The 20077-nt window shown below is 36.3% G+C and overlaps 1 long non-coding RNA gene across 3 annotated transcripts; it reads right to left on the bottom strand.

Moving 5' to 3' along the window:
* Positions 1–547: 547 nt before the first annotated feature.
* On the bottom strand, positions 548–6125 carry LOC115243917. Of its 3 annotated transcripts, none has more exons than XR_003885281.1 (4): positions 5236–6125; positions 2117–2258; positions 1856–2032; positions 548–587 (listed from the first exon to the last, which is right to left on the bottom strand). It is a non-coding gene; the product is annotated as an uncharacterized LOC115243917 (long non-coding RNA). The 3 variants fall into 3 exon arrangements; XR_003885280.1 differs by lacking the exon at positions 548–587 and adding an exon at positions 1018–1242 and having other exon boundaries at positions 5236–6121; XR_003885279.1 differs by lacking the exon at positions 548–587 and having other exon boundaries at positions 594–2032; positions 5236–6098.
* Between the last annotated feature and the right edge of the window lie 13952 nt (positions 6126–20077).

Here is a 20077-nt window from a genome sequence, read left to right as displayed (position 1 = left end):
TACAAGAACATTAACTTGATTATCTCAGTAACTCAGAAAAAATTTATAGTAAAAATAAAAGTAAGAAAATAATAAACATAAATTACAAAATATGGAAATTAGCACAGCAAGTGTTGACTTTTTAAATAATAAAATAATATATAAAACTTTTGCATGTTTTATAAGATTCAAAAAAGTAATTATTAATCCAGAACAAAAACAAATATGAAATTTTTAGCAAAACATTAAACGTTTTTCAGAAATATCTTATTGATTAAGAAATCAGAAGTATTATCAGAAATAATATTTGCTATTGTCCTAAAAAAAATAAACTACCAAAATTAAATAATATAATTAACTGCTTTATATTAAATCTTAATTAATTTAACATAATATGAATTTTTTTCTTTTTTGCGGCAAAATGTAATTTATATTCTTTTCGGTATTGAAAGATATTTTTTTATATTTTATTTATATTTTCTTTTAAATGTAAATGTTACGTCCTGGTGACTCCACGATTCCTTCCTTCCACGAAGTTGCGGCAATGATAATCGATCGGTGATAGAAATGAGTCGTTCGGTAAATAGAGCATCTTGCGTCACACATTCCTTAAACATTTAGTCACTTATCAATATCTATATCTATGAGTAACCGTGAGAAAGACGCGACGAAACCGCGCCGGTCGCCGAAAAATAAATAAGAACCAGTAGATACCCTCGCAGTAGCATTCTCAAACGCTGATAACGAAAAGATAATAAAATTCTCACAAAACATCCGATGAATACAACTAAATAAATAATGACGAAACTTTTGTGACGTCACATTTGGACTTTGTCTAAATCAAATCACGGGCGTAAGAGAAACCTAGAGCTCAAGGGACTCTGAACTGATCACCAATCGACGATCGTCATGAGTGAAAATTTGAAAAGTAGGAGAAACACCCCGCCTAATGAGGACACTGGCACAACTTTTAATTCGTTAAAGTTTTGGAAGATTCCCACTCTTAGAAATTAGAATACACCCCGAAAAGAGAAATATAAAAAGAGGACTCGAACTCACTTACGCACTTATTCTCCAGTCTTCAGCTTCACGCAGTCTTACTCTGTGCTTTTGCACCGTAATTCGCGAGTTAGGCACTTGTGCCACCAGTGTCCTCACTTGGCATCATCTCCAGAGCAACCACGAATCGAACATCGGATTGCCGACATGAGACACAGAGCGAAACACCGTACAAAAATTCGCCACCCCTCCACCTCTGAATTACTATTGAAAAAAGTAAGTTTAATTGAATAATTTTTCTTTTCCTCCTTTTTGTCTTGTTTCTTATTTAAATCAAAACTTTTCGAAGAATGTTTCATTCTTTTAAATCATTAACCCGTTTCGGTAATAAGTCCTAGAAAAATTTTTTTAAATCCTGATCTTAATCTAACACATATGCGAGTGACTAATTTTATATTTCTGACCGTTCTTAACATATACACTTATTTACTTATACATATTGATTTTGATTTTATGTTTTTATCCTTTAATCAAATATATTTTTATATTGTATTAACCAGTCAGAATCTAAATTTAACAGTGTAAATCATTCTATTCCATTTCTGACTGATGTCCTCCGCGTATTAATGTAACACCCGCGAACCAAAAACACACACATACACATGTACACTCACCGAGAAATTATAATCAACAATTTTTCTATTTTAATTTTTTTTTTATATAATCATGTATATCCACCATTTACTTTAAAATTAATAAATTTACATTTTGTTAATTTAAAAATCAAAGTAACTCTTTATTAAACCCCCCACTCATTCCTCTAGTCGAAAGATCGCATTTGGTCCCATCCCGCGTAAAAGAGATTAAATTGTCTTACCAAAAAGGGACCACCAAACGAATGTCTGAATAACCAGCGTAACAGCGACTCAGTCGTTTACCTGCTTTTCAGACCTGTCAGTTCGTTCGACCCGATTCCAAACGCCACGAGACGTTTAATTTCGGGAAAATTAAAGATAGTTGTTGCGCCCTTCCGTCGACTCATCCTTCCTCGAGTCTGGACGTAACATAAATTATATTCACAATTTTTTTTGTCGTAGACTTTTTTTATTAACAATTTATGCATTTCTTTGCAACTTACCAATAGATTTTGGGATCACGGACATATTTGCAAATGGAATCTCATCAATTTTGTTTCTCACACTCGCACTATCAGGATGTCTCCGGTCAGATTTGATGTTTTGTAAAATGTGATAATCGTTGTCCTCGGATACTGAAATATCCTGGATAAAGTATAACATACGAAAAGAATTAAGTAAGCACTGCCGGGCCAAACACGTGGCTACTTCCGGTACTTCTAATGATAATTAATATATGTACAAATAAGTAAATCTACCATGAAATTTCTTGTTTGTTTAATCATATAGGCATAATATTTTTCTTTGTACCTCTCCTGATTAATAATATGTTTAAAAAATACAGCGTAGTTACATTTTTTTTAAAATCTGTTTTTATTGTTCTTCGAGACTCTTTTCAAAAATCTATTTTTATCAGTTTTTATATGCAAGATCTTTTTGCATATCAAACATGATTCTTATATCAAACAGAAAGAGCTATCATACACAAATTGACATAGCTGCGTTAAATAAAGGTCAATAAGACCGTCTGGACCACGAGCATGTTACGTAAATGAATATGGTGACTTAATCGATGCTCGTTCAATCAGACGGTTTGCTATGCATATACTATAGCTGTGTTAATTTGTGTGCGATAGTCCAAAGTCACGCAGAATAGATGAGGGTTAATGAGAAATCATATAACCGTTCCATCTAGCAAATAATACATGACAGTGTAGCTCTTTTCGATTGTTGAAACAATTTTATTGAACGATTTGTTCTTTTTTACGGTAACTTAGTTAACTTCTCAAAGTAAGTGACTTTATCTTAACACAATTCTTTTTTTAAAATTTGTTTATCGTTAAAGTTTCAACAATGTTTGTTTATCTTCAAGAATATAAATGTTATAAATATTGTATTTTTATGGTCATAAAAATTGTATAAATTTTTATATTTGAACTTTTATCGAATTTCTTTCCGGTTATCGTTACATTTTTTTAATTACATCATCATATATTCGCAAACAAATTCTGGAGAATATGATGTTATAATTAACCTACATTACACCTAGATAAGATAGTATGTATATAGCTATTTAATGGATATATTTACAATTAAAATTAGATATAAAGTCAAAGGCAAAAAATTAGCTGGTTGCGTATATATTGATATGTGATGATGTGATTGATATGTGTTGATTTCTGTGACTGTTAGATTTATTGTTATGGTTTATTAATAGTTTATTATACAACTCATAGACATATAAAAAACATAGACCGAGTATGAGCTGCTATTCGCTGGGGGGTCTGATTTCCGGGGCAGAAGGGAACTCGTCTGATATCGGCTTATTTCGGTAAGACTCGATAACATTCGGCTTAAATGTACATATGTATATTGTGTTTGTTATAGTGATATCCATAGAAATAATAAATAAAATATAATATTTCTTTTATTAATATTATTAAGGAAATATTAATGTTTAAAATATATAAAATAAAAGAGTCTATAAGAATATATTGCAAAAAATGAGCTCTTGCGTAATAAATTTAATAAATTTAATTGTAATTTAATAAATATTACAAACAGAGGGCCATTATTATATCCATCAACTCTTGTATACATATGTAAACAAATTGAAAATACATTGACTACTTATATACACATACATATATACATCAAACATTTGATTAGTTTAATATGAATAGGTTTACAAATGATATTATGGTACATTTTATAGATAAAAATATATTTTTGGAATGAAGAGAATGTTAATATTAATGATCAAAACTTTTTTACAAATCATTTAAATCATTTATTGCATGCTATTATACAATTATATGCGAAAACAAAATTGACACAATATATACAAAATGTAGAGATAAGCGACAGACATAAGATAAGTAAGTTAATATTGTTTAAAGGCCAATAAAAAGAACAAAAAAACGTATATAAACATATATCTCATTTATCCTTTTTATAGAAGTTTAGATTAATTGTTAAGTAAGAATGATAGTAATATGCCCTTAACATTATATATTTATAACAATATAGTATTACAAACAATATCAAATAATGTTAAATATAAATTTTGTTACATATATTCATGTGTTAAACAAATAATATATTAAATGAATAATATGTTTTCCATGTTCTATATTTAAAATGCGAGATTATATCAGTGGTTCTGAATTTTCTTCGTATTGCAAAATTCTTTACATTTTATTTTTTTAAATTATGAAAACTATTTGGTCTTGAGAAACAACAGAAAAGACTTTATAGTATTTATTACTATGTATAAGAATATATAAAATGACGCAAGTAGCATTACAGAATGTTTAATATTACTTTCAAACATTCTTATGAATAACAGTTAGATTAAGAATCATTTATTACAATAGCAGTCACGGAAAGCCGAACATATCCGAGTCGCGCTTACGAAAATAGCCGAAGTCAGATGAATGCCCCCCTTACCGAATTTATCAGCTATCCCTCGTATAAAGTCTTGGTTTATATTTTTCATATGTCTATGATACAACTCGAAATTCTATTATACCGATACTCGAGTTTATTTCGATATTTAGTAGCTCTGTTTTGTTATATATGTATACCTATATACATGTATAACTATCCTTAACATAAAAAAATGCTGACTTTCTAAATTAATCTTGTTATATAAAAATTAATTTGTTACAAATATTATTATACTAATAAATGGTTATAAATACTTGAAAAATTAAAAGATCTTAGGAATTGAAGAAAAATCACATAAAAATTAGTTCAAGTATCACCGTATGTATTAACATAGCGGAAAATAAACAAAAAATCTTAGTGATGCCAAAAATACTTATTTTCAAAAAAAGCAAAGAGAGAAATAAAAAGATAATACAGTCAAGTTTTAATACGCCATCTTAATTAAGCTTAATTTTATACTATATAAAATTCATTTATAAATAAAATTTCCAAGATCCATATATCTTCTTTGTTCATAACATCACACATACTCTTTTAGTGTTTTATGTTATATAGTTTTATTTTATTATTATACATTACATATTTTTTATTATCAAATACAAGTTTTAGTTTTCCAAATGAATTATTAGCTATATAATAACATTCAATTATATTCAACAAAGCAATCTCTTACCCGTGTGAAGTCTGAATCCGAATAGTTTGACAAGATATCCGCTCTCGCTCTCGCTTGACACTTTCAGTAAAACACATAATACCGTTTCTGACATAATAATTTTTTGTAAATACTTGCGCTCAGTCAGCTTTTGCATAATCCTTGGCGACTTAGCTATGACTAGTGATTTTATCGATATTCTGGATAATGTTTTCTTACGTATATCATTTTTTGAAATTCATTTAGTACATCAATCATGAGATCTTTTCCAGCGCTACTTTTCAAAATTTCTTTTTATAACCAATCACGATGCATCTTACATATCATCAAATTATAAAACTTTTGGTTAATAAATGCTCACTTTTTCCTATGAAAACCAATGACGACGTTGAACTGACACGTATGCATTCGTTGTATCACACAAATTATAATATAAATGTTATCAGTCTCCTTCTGTAGTTCCTTTTAATATAATTTAGTAGAAAAGCAATCAAATAAAAAGAAACGTGCGATATGTAATTATTGTTCGAAAAAGTTAAATTAGACAACCAGGAAATTACTGAATTATAAATCTTTAATTTTTATCATTATGCGCCAAGTTTTACCAGATCATATATATTTTCTATATTTCTTGTTTGATTAAATACTGCAACTATTTGTAACAATTGTTTCTTATATATATATTATGGGCGCTCTTGAGGGCTCACTATTCACATGTAGTTCTTAACGGACTATTGCATGAACGTTTGCATCATGTGGTTCTAATCAAGCGACACGTAACGCGCTTGCGTAATTGGTGACCATTATAAATCATCAGCCTAAATAATCGATTTAAATGAAGCACTTTCGCCGAACCATTATTCTTTATTTGCTGTACTCCACTTATGACTTATTTTCTTTTCTGAAGATACTTGTCGCTGCTTTAAAAAGAGCTATGCTTTCTAAGATTTGTTTAATTTTATATTATTTATGTTATTGATGCGTAATTAATATATATAAATAATATGTAACTATATATATCGCGACAATAAACTTCGAAGAACATATTTCGCTGCAAAAGCATTTGCCGGGTGAGGAGATTTGAGTATTCTAATGTTAATGAACCTAAAAGCTATGCCGGAGGTAATGTAGTTACTGGTAGGATCACCCATGCCGGACAGGTCGAGGGGGAATAGTCAGACTAAGAGAGATACCGTAGTTATATTTACTATATCAAAATTTTTGAATAAGATGGAAGCAAAAGAGACAATAATCGAGAGAATAGAAAAAAGGGGCTTCAGTGGTTTAAACATATTTTAAGAATGCTTGAGGAAATAACCGCAGAATATATTCCGACCACAGGAAAAGGAAGCACAACAGGCTCCTACGATCTTGAGACAACGGAATTTGATAAGCCATAAAAATACAAGAACTCGAAGAGGAGGTTGGACAGTATCTCTATCGAGCAATCATATAAACGTGAAAAAATTAGTTAATGCTGTTAATGATTAAAACTCATTCGATTTCGAAAAAATACGGTTAAAACTTAAGAAAAATGAAGTATTTATAATAGAATAGACGTCCGCATTTCGGAAATCGCAATTTTTCATATGTTGTATAAAGATATATTTAAGTCTCGTAAGAATTAAATTTTTTCACAATTCCAACTTTTTTGTATTTTCAGATTTTTAATTAGAGTTTTAAAAAACACACTACACGTGATATAAAAAAAACTTAAGATTTTAAATGCTAAAACCAATATTGCATAATATATTGCAATTTTTTGTATGACGTTTTCAAGAAGTCTGATAGTATATCTTCTACCGAGGGATCATACTCGTATAAATATGAAAAAATCAATTAACGCTGCTAATGAAAGCCCTAGAAATTGAAAGAATACGGTTAGAATTATTAGAAAATTTATTATATTATAATATATAGAATAGTACTTTATTCCAAAAATCACGCAACGTTTAAAGGAGATACGTTAATCAAGCGACCTTCAATTATATACAATCATAAGTAAATTAATTAACGTTGTTAATAATTAGAATTTCTTAAAAATCGAAAGAACACGATTAAAATTATAGGAAAATCAGAATAGACCTCTATTTCATAAATTGATTTTTTGTATGTTGTATAAAGATATATCTGAAAGTCTCGAGACGAATACTCTTTTGCATTTCCGGTGTTTTAATTAGAGATCTAGGTAAAATCCCGCACAATACAAAAAGTTATTATTATATTCTAAAAAGCGAAAATTGCAAAAAAAAAATCGCGAATCTTCGTATAACATTTTACGAAAATCTGTCAGCTGACAGTATATATAACATCGAGCGATCATGTAAACGTGAAACAATTAATTAATAAATAGAACTCTTTAGAAATTGAAAGAAGAAAGATTAAAACTATAGGAAAATATAACAATTATAATAGAATAGATCTCCGTGTTATGAGAATCACAATTTCACGTATGCCGTATAAATACATATCTAAATCTCCCGAGAAAAGTATTATTCTTGCATTTCCGGCCTTTTAATTAAAATTTTGAGTGGAATTCCACAAGATAGAAAAAAACACTCTTAACATTTCATAGGCTAAAAAAACAATATTAAACAAGATATCGCGATTTTTCGACATTTTATGACATTTTGCGAAAATCCGACAACTGATAGTATCACTGGCGATCATATAAATGTGAAAAAATTAATTAACGCTGCCAACAATTAAAACTCCTTAAAAAACGATAGAATACGGTTAAAACTATAGGAAAATATAATAATTAATTATCCTTATACAAATTTATTTATAATAGCTTTTAATGTGCATCGGTGCGCACAATCGGTGCTGCATCCACGTGTTTGATATCATTTTAATCACAAGAATCTCATGAATCCATTAAAATTATTTGTAAATCGATAAAATGTAAGTAAGAGCCTGTTTCAAAGTAAGAACCGAAGTGACAGAAATTTAAATTATAAATTATCGTTTTGTTGCGATCCAATTTTACTTGATTTTAATCGTATAAGAGCCTTACTTTTATATCTTTTTATAAATTATTGTTTTGTTGCGATCCATACAAACAATAACTATTTTTCTATCGATACTTAGAGTAAAAATATTTCGTCTTATGCTTTAACGATATTTTTTGATATTTATTTGTTTAAATATAATTCGGATTAAGAACGCGCAATTAAACAATCGAATCGTAGGATGAGTAGCATTACAAAAGGTTTCATGATACATCAATCGTTTAATAAATAATTAATCTACAATTTAAAATACTTTTGTACATTAATATTCCGCGTGTACATATGATATAATACGTAAAATATTATGACAACGAATTAGCAATAACGTGGTATTTATACGCCTCGACGACGTATTGCGCTCTATTGTTTACGTGTTACAGTCTTGTTATCATTCGTACGGCAACATTTGAATAAAACTATATAGTGCGAAACGCTCCGTCAAATTTCTTTTCCAAACACAATCGCGATAAATATCGGGAAATAATTTGATACGATTAATATAATTGTTTACGATTGAGCTAATGGCAAGAGCGCGGTGAGGAAGGAGGGCAGAGCGTACTCGTAATTGTCGCTCGTCATGACGACACGAATCATGGCGCGCCTCGCGCGAATTGCGGCCCGGGACCAATCGCCACCGAGCGCCTATCACGGCAGTGAGAATTTACGTCACTGGCGTCCAATCACGGGCTGTCAGTTAGCGATCGTGAAAAGACCCGGTAATAACCGACTCATCGGTGACAATAATAATTATTGCCCTTCAAGAAGGATCCCAAAACAGTTCGAAACAAAAGACGCCCGACAAAAATTGTCACCGGAAAACGCGTCAATTTCTCGAACCAGCGGGATCTTTGTAGAAGGGCAAGCACTAATAAAAGTAACGCGCGGAAGGAGCATTTCGCATTTCGCACAAAGTCTTCAATGCACACACGTTATTTTAAACGAGAAAAGTGATCAAATTTTGGCAAAATTTCAACTCCAAATTTGCTTCTTGCAAGTTGCTCTTGGAACTTGTAATTACGTGAATACTCGATCGCTGTGAATAACTGTATAAAGTGTACATATTATTTTTCGTTTATTAAACTGTGTGCTGTTAATTGTCTGTCGAGTCGACTTTGTCAATCGCGTTTCCATCGTCCGAGCTAGTGTCCAGACCCTCCTCACTCGCGCGTCCGCTATATCGCGTTCATTTGAAATTCTGCAGACTATAGAAGAGTAATGAGAGATCTCTCATTACTCTGTGGTTAGTTAGTGAGTTTAGTTAAGACTTTGCGTTGCTGAAAAATTTTTGCTGTCGACTTGTGCGCTGCGTCTCTTTTATGTAAGTCTTACTACTGTAATTTCCGACACGGACCCTCTCTCTTTTTTCGTTTTTTGACACAAACCATTCCGCGCAAATTACAGACACAATTATTAACGTATCATCATGTTCGTGGATTCATGCTTAAAGAATCGAGGTTTTTGCCCCGAAATAACATGGACTACATGGAGAATGGTTTTTGCCTTTGGAGCGACATGAGGGATCACGCCTTCTACCGTTGGTCACCATGTAACTCTGCGCTTTAATTGATTAAGACTCTTTCTGTATACCGTTTATATTGTTGAGTTTAGTATTATTTGCGCTGATGATGGCCAAAAAAAGGGCCGAAACGTCCGCCATTCGCGAATCATGTAATTAAAGAAATTCTCTAATTTTTTAATTTATTTTTTGGTTTAAATTATATACCTTTGCGCCCTAAAAACTGCGCGTGGCTCTTTTGCCTTTTTACTCGGATTTTACTTGATTTTAATCGTATAAGAGCCTTACTTTTATATCTTTTTATAAATTATTGTTTTGTTGCGATCCATACAAACAATAACTATTTTTCTATCGATACTTAGAGTAAAAATATTTCGTCTTATGCTTTAACGATATTTTTTGATATTTATTTGTTTAAATATAATTCGGATTAAGAACGCGCAATTAAACAATCAAATCGTAGGATGTGTAGCATTACAAAAGGTTTCATGATACATCAATCGTTTAATAAATAATTAATCTACAATTTAAAATACTTTTGTACATTAATATTCCGCGTGTACATATGATATAATACGTAAAATATTATGACAACGAATTAGCAATAACGTGGTATTTATACGCCTCGACGACGTATTGCGCTCTATTGTTCACGTGTTACAGTCTTGTTATCATTCGTACGGCAACACTTGAATAAAACTATATAGTGCGAAACGCTCCGTCAAATTTCTTTTCCAAACACAATCGCGATAAATATCGGGAAATAATTTGATACGATTAATATAATTGTTTACGATTGAGCTAATGGCAAGAGCGCGGTGAGGAAGGAGGGCAGAGCGTACTCGTAATTGTCACTCGTCATGACGACACGAATCATGGCGCGGCTCGCGCGAATTGCGGCCCGGGACCAATCGCCACCGAGCGCCTATCACGGCAGTGAGAATTTACGTCACTGGCGTCCAATCACGGGCTGTCAGTTAGCGATCGTGAAAAGACCCGGTAATAACCGACTCATCGGTGACAATAATAATTATTGCCCTTCAAGAAGGATCCCAAAACAGTTCGAGACAAAAGACGCCCGACAAAAATTGTCACCGGAAAACGCGTCAATTTCTCGAACCAGCGGGATCTTTGTAGAAGGGCAAGCACTAATAAAAGTAACGCGCGGAAGGAGCATTTCGCATTGCGCACAAAGTCTTCAATGCACACACGTTATTTTAAACGAGAAAAGTGATCAAATTTTGGCAAAATTTCAACTCCAAATTTGCTTCTTGCAAGTTGCTCTTGGAACTTGTAATTACGTGAATACTCGATCGCTGTGAATAACTGTATAAAGTGTACATATTATTTTTCGTTTATTAAACTGTGTGCTGTTAATTGTCTGTCGAGTCGACTTTGTCAATCGCGTTTCCATCGTCCGAGCTAGTGTCCAGACCCTCCTCACTCGCGCGTCCGCTATATCGCGTTCATTTGCTGATCCTTCGAGCCGGATTCTTTTTGTCATCCGGTGCCGGTTCGTGAAGCGAGTGCAGTGCCGACGTAAATTTCATCTGTGCTTCCCCGGAGAATTCTTACTTGCAAAAACGACATGAGTAAGGGCATGGAGGGAATGGTCCGCGCACAATTCAACCTCTACGGGCGCATCGCACGGTCGTACGAAAACTTTAGGAAATCAGGCTCCGCCAACATCACGATTGGGTTGGTGGAAGCGCGTTTGCAATCCCTCGAAGCAAACTGGGCAAAGTTCGAGACCCAGCATGACAAGCTCGTCACTTCCTGCTGGGAAGCCCTGTTAGACAGTGATTATCAAAAAAAGGACCTGCTGCTACTCACGGAAGAAACTTACCTCGCGTAGAAGGGCTTGTTCTTGGACACTCTCTTTACCCTGAAGAATAAAGCTGGCGTGGAGAATCCAGCCGTCGGTACAAGTTCTTTGCAGCCGTCGCGCACGACTTTGCCGCGTATTCAGCTGCCGCAATTCTCGGGTCAATACGAGGAGTGGCCGTCCTTCCGGGATCTGTTCCACTCTCTCATCGGGAAGGACTCCTCCATTTCCCAGGTCGAACAGCTCCATTACCTGAAGACGTGCGTAAAAGGTAAAGCGGAGTTACTGATTCGCAGCCTACCAACGACGGATGAAAATTTTGAACGCGCGTGGAAGACCTTGACGGACTACTACGGAAACAAGCGTCTCCTGGTGCGTTCCTACATCTCCCGTTTAACAACGCTTCAGAAGATGAAGGGTGAGTCGGCCACTGAACTTCGCAAACTATATCATTGCGTTATGAGTACCGTCGGTTCGCTCGAGAGCCTAGGACGACCGATAACGCGCGGAGAGGACTTATTCGTTCATCTGATTGTGGGTCGTTTCGATTCTCGGTCGCGTCGCGAATGGGAGAATTCGTTGAGCGATACGACGGAGCCGCCGTCTTACTCCGCGTTGCAGCAATTCTTGGACCGCCGGCTCCATACTCTTGAATCGTTACAGTCTCTCAAACCAGAAAATAATTCCGCGAAATCGCGAGTGCAGTGCCGACGTAAATTTCATCTGTGCTTCCCCGGAGAATTCTTACTTGCAAAAACGACATGAGTAAGGGCATGGAGGGAATGGTCCGCGCACAATTCAACCTCTACGGGCGCATCGCACGGTCGTACGAAAACCTCAGGAAATCAGGCTCCGCCAACATCACGATTGGGTTGGTGGAAGCCGGCTCCATACTCTTGAATCGTTACAGTCTCTCAAACCAGAAAATAATTCCGCGAAATCGTGCGCAAATCCTGGGCGTCAGACACGCGTACTTCACGCTCGCAAGCCGGAAACAAAGCGAGGTCGGTGTTCTGTCTGCCGCCAAAAGCACTATATCATGTTCTGCGACGGCTACAAGGTGAAAACTGCTGCGGAGAGGAAGCAACTCATCGAGGCCAATAATCTGTGCCTCAATTGTTTAGGCAGACACAAGGAAAGCGAGTGCACGTCGAAGAAGACGTGCTCGTCGTGCGGTGCGCGCCATCACACAACTCTTCACGATGCATACCGAGTCGAGATCGCTAAGACCTCGCACGCCGCGACCAGTCGTCCAAACCAGCGCCTGCCGTGCTTCTCGCAACCGCGCGCGTTCGCATCGCCGACCGATTTGGCAGCCCTCATACCGCGCGCGCGTTGGTTGACCAAGGCTCCAAAACGCGGTTGATAGCAGAGTCGTTGGCGCAGCGACTGCAGGTGCCGCGATCACCTACCTCCGTATTGATATTTGCCGTCGGTTGACTGGCGTCGCTCGAGGCCAAGTCGACCTCGAGATCTCCGCGTGCTGTGGCGGGTCACCGATGACAGTGTCAGCGCTGGTCCACCCACGGCTTACTCTTTACAACGGCGGCTTCCGCGCAGAACAAGGAACGTGGGCGCATCTGAACGGGCTGGAGCTTGCCGACCCAGACTTTCTCGCCGCCGATGCAGTGGACCTTTTTCTCGGCGCCGATGTCTACACGGACATCCTTCAGCCGGGCCTGCGGCGCGGTGGGCCTCAGGAACCTATGGCGTAACAAACAAAGTTAGACCGCCGATCCAGTGAACCTTTTTCTCGGCGCCGATGTCTACACGGACATCCTCCAGCCGGGCCTGCGGCGCGGTGGGCCTCAGGAACCTATGGCGTAACAAAGTTAGGTTAGATTTTATCGGGCACTATCGGCATGGCGAGCACTAACCAGTGCGCCCGGACGTTTCAATGTTACGGAGAGGACGATCTATTCGACTTGGTGTAGAGGTTTTGGCGGCAAGAAAAGATGGGGTCTGCCTCGACTTCGTTCTCGTTATTTGGCTTCGAGGTATCGACTGGGACACTCCATTGGATGAAGTTAGCACACGACTTTGGCAGGAGTTCCAGGCCAATCTTCAAAGGCTGGAAGAAATTCACGTTCCACGGTTTGTGTCGCTCAGAGCGGTGAATGCAGTGATTGAGCTCCATGGGTTCGCAGATGCGTCCGAGCGGCCGTCATATACGCGCAGACTAACACCTGCAAGAAGAAAGTGGATTTGACATTAGTAGCGGTTAAAACAAAGGTGGTTTCGCTTAAGCCGGTGACATTTCCTGGAGCTGTGCGCGGTGATACTGCTCGTCCCCTGGCAGCTCACGTGCGGCAGACTCTCAGCGTCATGGATGTTCCATTTTACTTGTGGTCCGACCCCACCGTCGCGCTGGGTTGGATCCGCGGTCACCCGTGGAAGACGTACGTGGCCAACCGGGTTGCCGAAATTTAGACGACCCTGCCGGAAGCTCAGTGGCACCATCTTTCGGGATCGAGCAATCCCGTGGACTGCGCATCACGTGGAATCTCTCCTAGCGAACTGGTCGCTCACCTGCTCTAGTGGCAGGAACCATCCTGGTTACGAGAAGATAGGGCTTCGTGGACGCCTTTTCTCACCGAAGTACTCGATGACTTTCCAGAGAAACGAGCGAGGATGCACGCCGTCGCAGCGCCGCAACATCAGAACACCGAGCCAGACGAGCTCACTCGCTTCTCCTCCTGGAACTGCCTGCTAGCGAGTGATAGTCTAATGTCGGCGGTGGTTGCAACGGCGCTCAGCGACGAGACCTCCAGCTGTAACAAAGGACCAGTGCTATCCGGCGGACACCCTTACGGGCTCCGAGTGCGACGATGGTCGCCTTATCTGGATTCGAAGAGTACAAGCGGAACACTTTGACTCGGAGACAAAAACGCTCGCACGGGGCGCCCCTTTATCAAACAAAAATTTACTCACAAAATTAACTTCTTTTGTAGATCAGCAAAGCATCCTCAGGGTCGGCGGGCGGATTAAACATGCTTTCCTGGCATTCGACGAGAAGCATCCAATTATTCTGTCCAGCTCTTCGCACGCGACTAATTGTCGAGGCCTGTCACCGGCGGAGGTACAGCTCACCTTCAGGGCCATTCGGCAGCAATACTGGATTCCCCGAGGCCGATACCTGGTGAAGGCCGTAATCCAGCGGTGCGTCACTTGCGTGCGATGGCGGGCTCCCACGCCGCAACAAATCATGGGCGATCTGCCGCGGTCTCGAGTAATTCCAGCAAGGCCATTTCTCCACACCGCGTGGATTACGTCCGTCCTATCCAGTTAAGGACGACGAAAGGGCGCGGCCACCGCGCTCATAAGGCGTTCCTCGCGGTCTTCATCTGCCTGAGCACAAAGGCCGTGCACCTTGAAGTCGTTTCCGACTATACGGGGGAGGCGTTTCTGGCGGCGTTCCGGCAGTTCACGGCACAGTCTCCACTGCGACTGCGGCACCAACTTTGTCGGGGTCGACGCTCAGCTTCGGGCGTTCTTTACGGCCAGCAATCCAGAGCAGCGTCGGATCGCCGACCAGTTAGCGAGCGATCAAATTCAATGATGCTTCAATCTGCCGTTGGCACCTCATTTCGGTGGTCTCTGAGAGGCCGCTGTAAAGTCGCTCAAGCACTATCTCCGTTGCGTGCTGGGCGAAGCGACGCTAATATTCGACGAGATGAGCACTTTCCTCGCGCAGATAGAAGCTTGCCTAAATTCAAGACATCTTCAGGCCCTATCCGATGACCCGATGGATAGTTGTTTTAATAATCCAGATATTTGGTCCAATAAAAAGCATTGAATGAATTATGTATGTTTGTTGGCAGCCCGTGACGTAGACTTTAATTGAAACAACAACATTTTTTTCCGTGTAGAAGGGCAAGCACTAATAGAAGTAACGCGCGGAAAGAGCATTTTGCACAAAGTCTTCAGCACACACACGTTATTTTAAACGAGAAAAGTGGTCATGAATTTCGGCGAAATTTCAACTGCGAATTTGCTTCTATCGCTCCGTTGCTCGCGGACACTCAAATTCTGATAGGAATAAATCGTTCGGAAGTATTATCCGTTGCTCTCGGAATTTGTAACCGCATGAATTCTCGATCGCTGTAAATAACTGTATAAAGAGTACATATTATTTTTCGGTTATTAAATTGTGTGCTGTTAATTGTCTGTCGAGTCGACCTTGTCAATCGCGTCTCCATCGGCCGAGCTAGTGTCCAGACGCTTCTTACTCGCGCGTCCGCTATACTGCATTCAATAATTAATAATTAATTATCTTTTATGTACATTAAATTATACGTAATTATGTCGCAATAATAAATTTTGAAGCGCGTATTTCGCGTAATTTATTCATTTAATCAAATAAGAAATGTAATAACAGGAATCTAAAATAGAATTAATTATCATTTTGTTGCTATCTCTCTTTAGCAATAATTATTCCTTTAAAAATATTTAAAGTTAAATATATTTTATTCGGTGCTTTATTATTAGACTTTTTGACGATCTAAATATGATTCGGATCGAGAACGCGCAATTAAATAATTGAATCGTAGGACCGAGTAATTAACGTAACGAAAGAGTTTCGTGATACATCTATCAATTAATAAATATTTAATCTATAATTTAAAATACTTGTATAATTTAATATTTCGCGCAAATATATACAGGGTGTCTCACAACCTCTATATAATATTTTAATAGCGTATTCTAGAGGCAAAATAGAGTAAGAAATCTTAATACAAAAAAATCGAGGCTACAATAGTTTTTGAATTATAAGTGATCAAAGTTTGCCAATAATATTGCGTAGAATTCACGTCCTCAGGCTCGTAACTACATTTACACACGTACTAATCTGTCATCTGTTATTGCTGACAGATAAAATAAATAAATTGATTTCCTCAAAACTTCTTTGCGCGAACAAAACAAAAATAAACTTCATTTCTTAATGTGTGAAAATATTAAGTTCATATTTCTATTTAAATATAATAATTAATCAATCATTTAAATTGTTATTTAAAAAAAAATTAAATTTTTTTCGTACAACATTTTCGGTACGCGTGTATGTGTAATTACGGATCTGAGCGCGCGAGCTCTACGCGATATCATTGGCAAACTTTGATCGCTTATAACTCAAAAAGTATTGCAGCCTCAAAATTTTTGTATTAGAATTTTTGGCTGTATTTTATCTCTAGAATACACTATTAAAGTATTGTCCGGAAATTGTGAGACACCTTGTATATGCCATAATACGTGAAATATATCGGTAATGACCGCGTTGGAATGACGGATCGCCGGGCGAGATATAGACTGTGTGAGGGCCCTCTCTAGATTAAATTCCGATTAATTTAATCGGCGATTAACTCATCATTGATATCTGCAGCATTTCTCCATTGTTAATACAGATAAAATTATTAATTTTTGTGTTGTTTGATATGTGGGAGAGGAGAGATTAGGAACGATATGAATTCGACAATTCTATCTTATTGTTACTTAAATTTATCGTTGATCGAACTTAATCGGAATTTGGTAGTGTTTAAGAAAATGATCTTTTCTTCACATTAAATTTGAGTGATTTGTGATATTCTCTTTTTTAACTGCATATTTAAAAAATATTTCTACTCTTGAAATCAATTCAGTCGTGCATACAGATTTTGAATGAAAGAACAAGAAAAAAAACAAAAGATTATAGGAAATTTTTCAAAATATATATTTTGTTTAAGCATTCAAGTAAGAAAAAATATAAGAATAAACAGGGTGCTACTATAATATGAAATAGACATTATTTCCAAAACTACTGTAGCTATCTACCAATAATTATAATAATCAGAACCATTAAGTTTCGTTTCGGTTACTCGAAAGTGCTAGCGTCAGCATCATGTTGTTTACAGTTGTAAGAACAAATGTTGTGATTTTTAATTATCAAAATTTTTCGCAAAGTAAGATTGAAAAATGTCTTTCTTATCTTTATCTACTAATCTTTATTTAAGAAAAAATTAAATATTTTACGTACAACATTTATAGTTAATATCAGCTGACCGCCGTACATGGTATTCATACACATAAGAAACAATAAAATCAGCTGTGCAGTAAAAATCAATATTACCTGATTTGTAAAATCAATAACAGATGACAGATCGGTACGCGTGTATGTGTAATTACGGATCTGAGCGCGCGAGCTCTACGCGATATCATTGGCAAACTTTGATCGCTTATAACTCAAAAAGTATTGCAGCCTCAAAATTTTTGTATTAGAATTTTTGGCTGTATTTTATCTCTAGAATACACTATTAAAGTATTGTCCGGAAATTGTGAGACACCTTGTATATGCCATAATACGTGAAATATATCGGTAATGACCGCGTTGGAATGACGGATCGCCGGGCGAGATATAGACTGTGTGAGGGCCCTCTCTAGATTAAATTCCGATTAATTTAATCGGCGATTAACTCATCATTGATATCTGCAGCATTTCTCCATTGTTAATACAGATAAAATTATTAATTTTTGTGTTGTTTGATATGTGGGAGAGGAGAGATTAGGAACGATATGAATTCGACAATTCTATCTTATTGTTACTTAAATTTATCGTTGATCGAACTTAATCGGAATTTGGTAGTGTTTAAGAAAATGATCTTTTCTTCACATTTTAAATTTGAATGATTTGTGATATTCTCTTTTTTAACTGCATATTTAAAAAATATTTCTACTCTTGAAATCAATTCAGTCGTGCATACAGATTTTGAATGAAAGAACAAGAAAAAAAACAAAAGATTATAGGAAATTTTTCAAAATATATATTTTGTTTAAGCATTCAAGTAAGAAAAAATATAAGAATAAACAGGGTGCTACTATAATATGAAATAGACATTATTTCCAAAACTACTGTAGCTATCTACCAATAATTATAATAATCAGAACCATTAAGTTTCGTTTCGGTTACTCGAAAGTGCTAGCGTCAGCATCATGTTGTTTACAGTTGTAAGAACAAATGTTGTGATTTTTAATTATCAAAATTTTTCGCAAAGTAAGATTGAAAAATGTCTTTCTTATCTTTATCTACTAATCTAATATTAAGATAAAACTTGAAAACGACAGAATATTCGTTATTTAAAGTTATGTCTTCTACGTTTAAGCATTTTATTGGATCATTTGGAAAGTAACGTCATCAATTAATTTAATTTTATCAGCTAGATAATATCCATTAGACTCAGTAAGGTATCTTCTATGTTATTTCTTAGAGCTATAATATTTTCGAGACAAAGTTTGGTAAGAGCGACCCTTAAGGTCGTTGACCTATCTGGGGCCCTGGTCTGTTCACTCGACTCTAGGACACGCATCGTCTAGCGTGTGTCTAAGAGAAAACTAGGTTACGCCCTCCAGCTGACTTTCCTTTCATTCAAGTCTGGACGTAACAATTCATAAGCCTGGCCTCTTTTTAAAATTTTATTTTTTTTATGGGAGGAAGCATTTTTTCGAAGCATTTTTATGGCAGCGGGTATCTCTATGTCCTGTCTTTCTAAATTCTTTACTTTTCCTTGAAACATCTGCAAAATATTCAAAATTAATTTATATTTCATTAAAAAATATAGTTTTTTGTCAAGTGACATTTTATTTCATTTTTAGTATAAAATCATGTAAAATCGCTAAGTCGATATTAGTCATTATTGGTGGCAAAACTTGCTCGTCACTTTCTTTGGGTTGTCGATATACTGTTATAAAATTATACACAAAAATATATACACTTATCTAATTGCAAAATTTACATCGCCTTTTTAATAAGTACGTGTATATTAACTTTTTGTAAGAAACCTCAATATACCACAATACATTAGATATAATCTCTTTCTGCAATTAAAGACTTAAAGGTGAATCAAATATACTTACAACAGTAAAAGTAGCAGATGCAAATTACAGTAACTATAGCAACAAGGGTTAGGGCCGATTGCTCCAACTTCCTGGTAGATTTACCCGTCAATCACCCATTAGATAAATATCAATATAAATAGAGACCTTAACCAGGGTTGGGCATTTATCCGTAAACTATGAGCTCTGTTACACGGCACCCTTAATCGGGTTAATTAACATCCATAGTTGTGAAACTGGCCAATCACAGCTATTTCTCTGAAGAATGGAATGACTGTGATTGGCCAGCCTTAGAACTACGGATGTTATTAAACCCAATTAGGGGTGACGTGTAAACGTAGTCTATGGCCGGTATTCATAGTCCGTTCTTATACTGGGTGTCCTAGACCACCCGTACACCCCTTTTCTTTAAAAAACTAAGCATTTTAGAGAAAAACGTTTTGAACAAAAATTGTATGGTTTTGAGGGGGCCATAAGATGATACCATTGGTTTGACCTTGAAGAGTTATTTGAAGGTCACATGAAGGTCACATTTAATTTTTTAAATGGAATACAATATTTTTTATTGCATATTCTTATAGCTCATCTTGAGAGCTTTCCAGAACACTATAATAAAGTATTTTTTCATTAAGTACTTTTTGAGTTATTTTA

The sequence above is a fragment of the Formica exsecta genome, unplaced genomic scaffold (genome assembly GCF_003651465.1).
Source record: "Formica exsecta isolate Colony F162 unplaced genomic scaffold, ASM365146v1 scaffold753, whole genome shotgun sequence".
Classification (NCBI taxonomy): Eukaryota; Metazoa; Arthropoda; class Insecta; order Hymenoptera; family Formicidae; genus Formica; species Formica exsecta.
The sequence above is the reverse complement of the archived record's forward strand: the minus strand, read 5'-3'. Positions and strand labels throughout refer to the sequence as shown.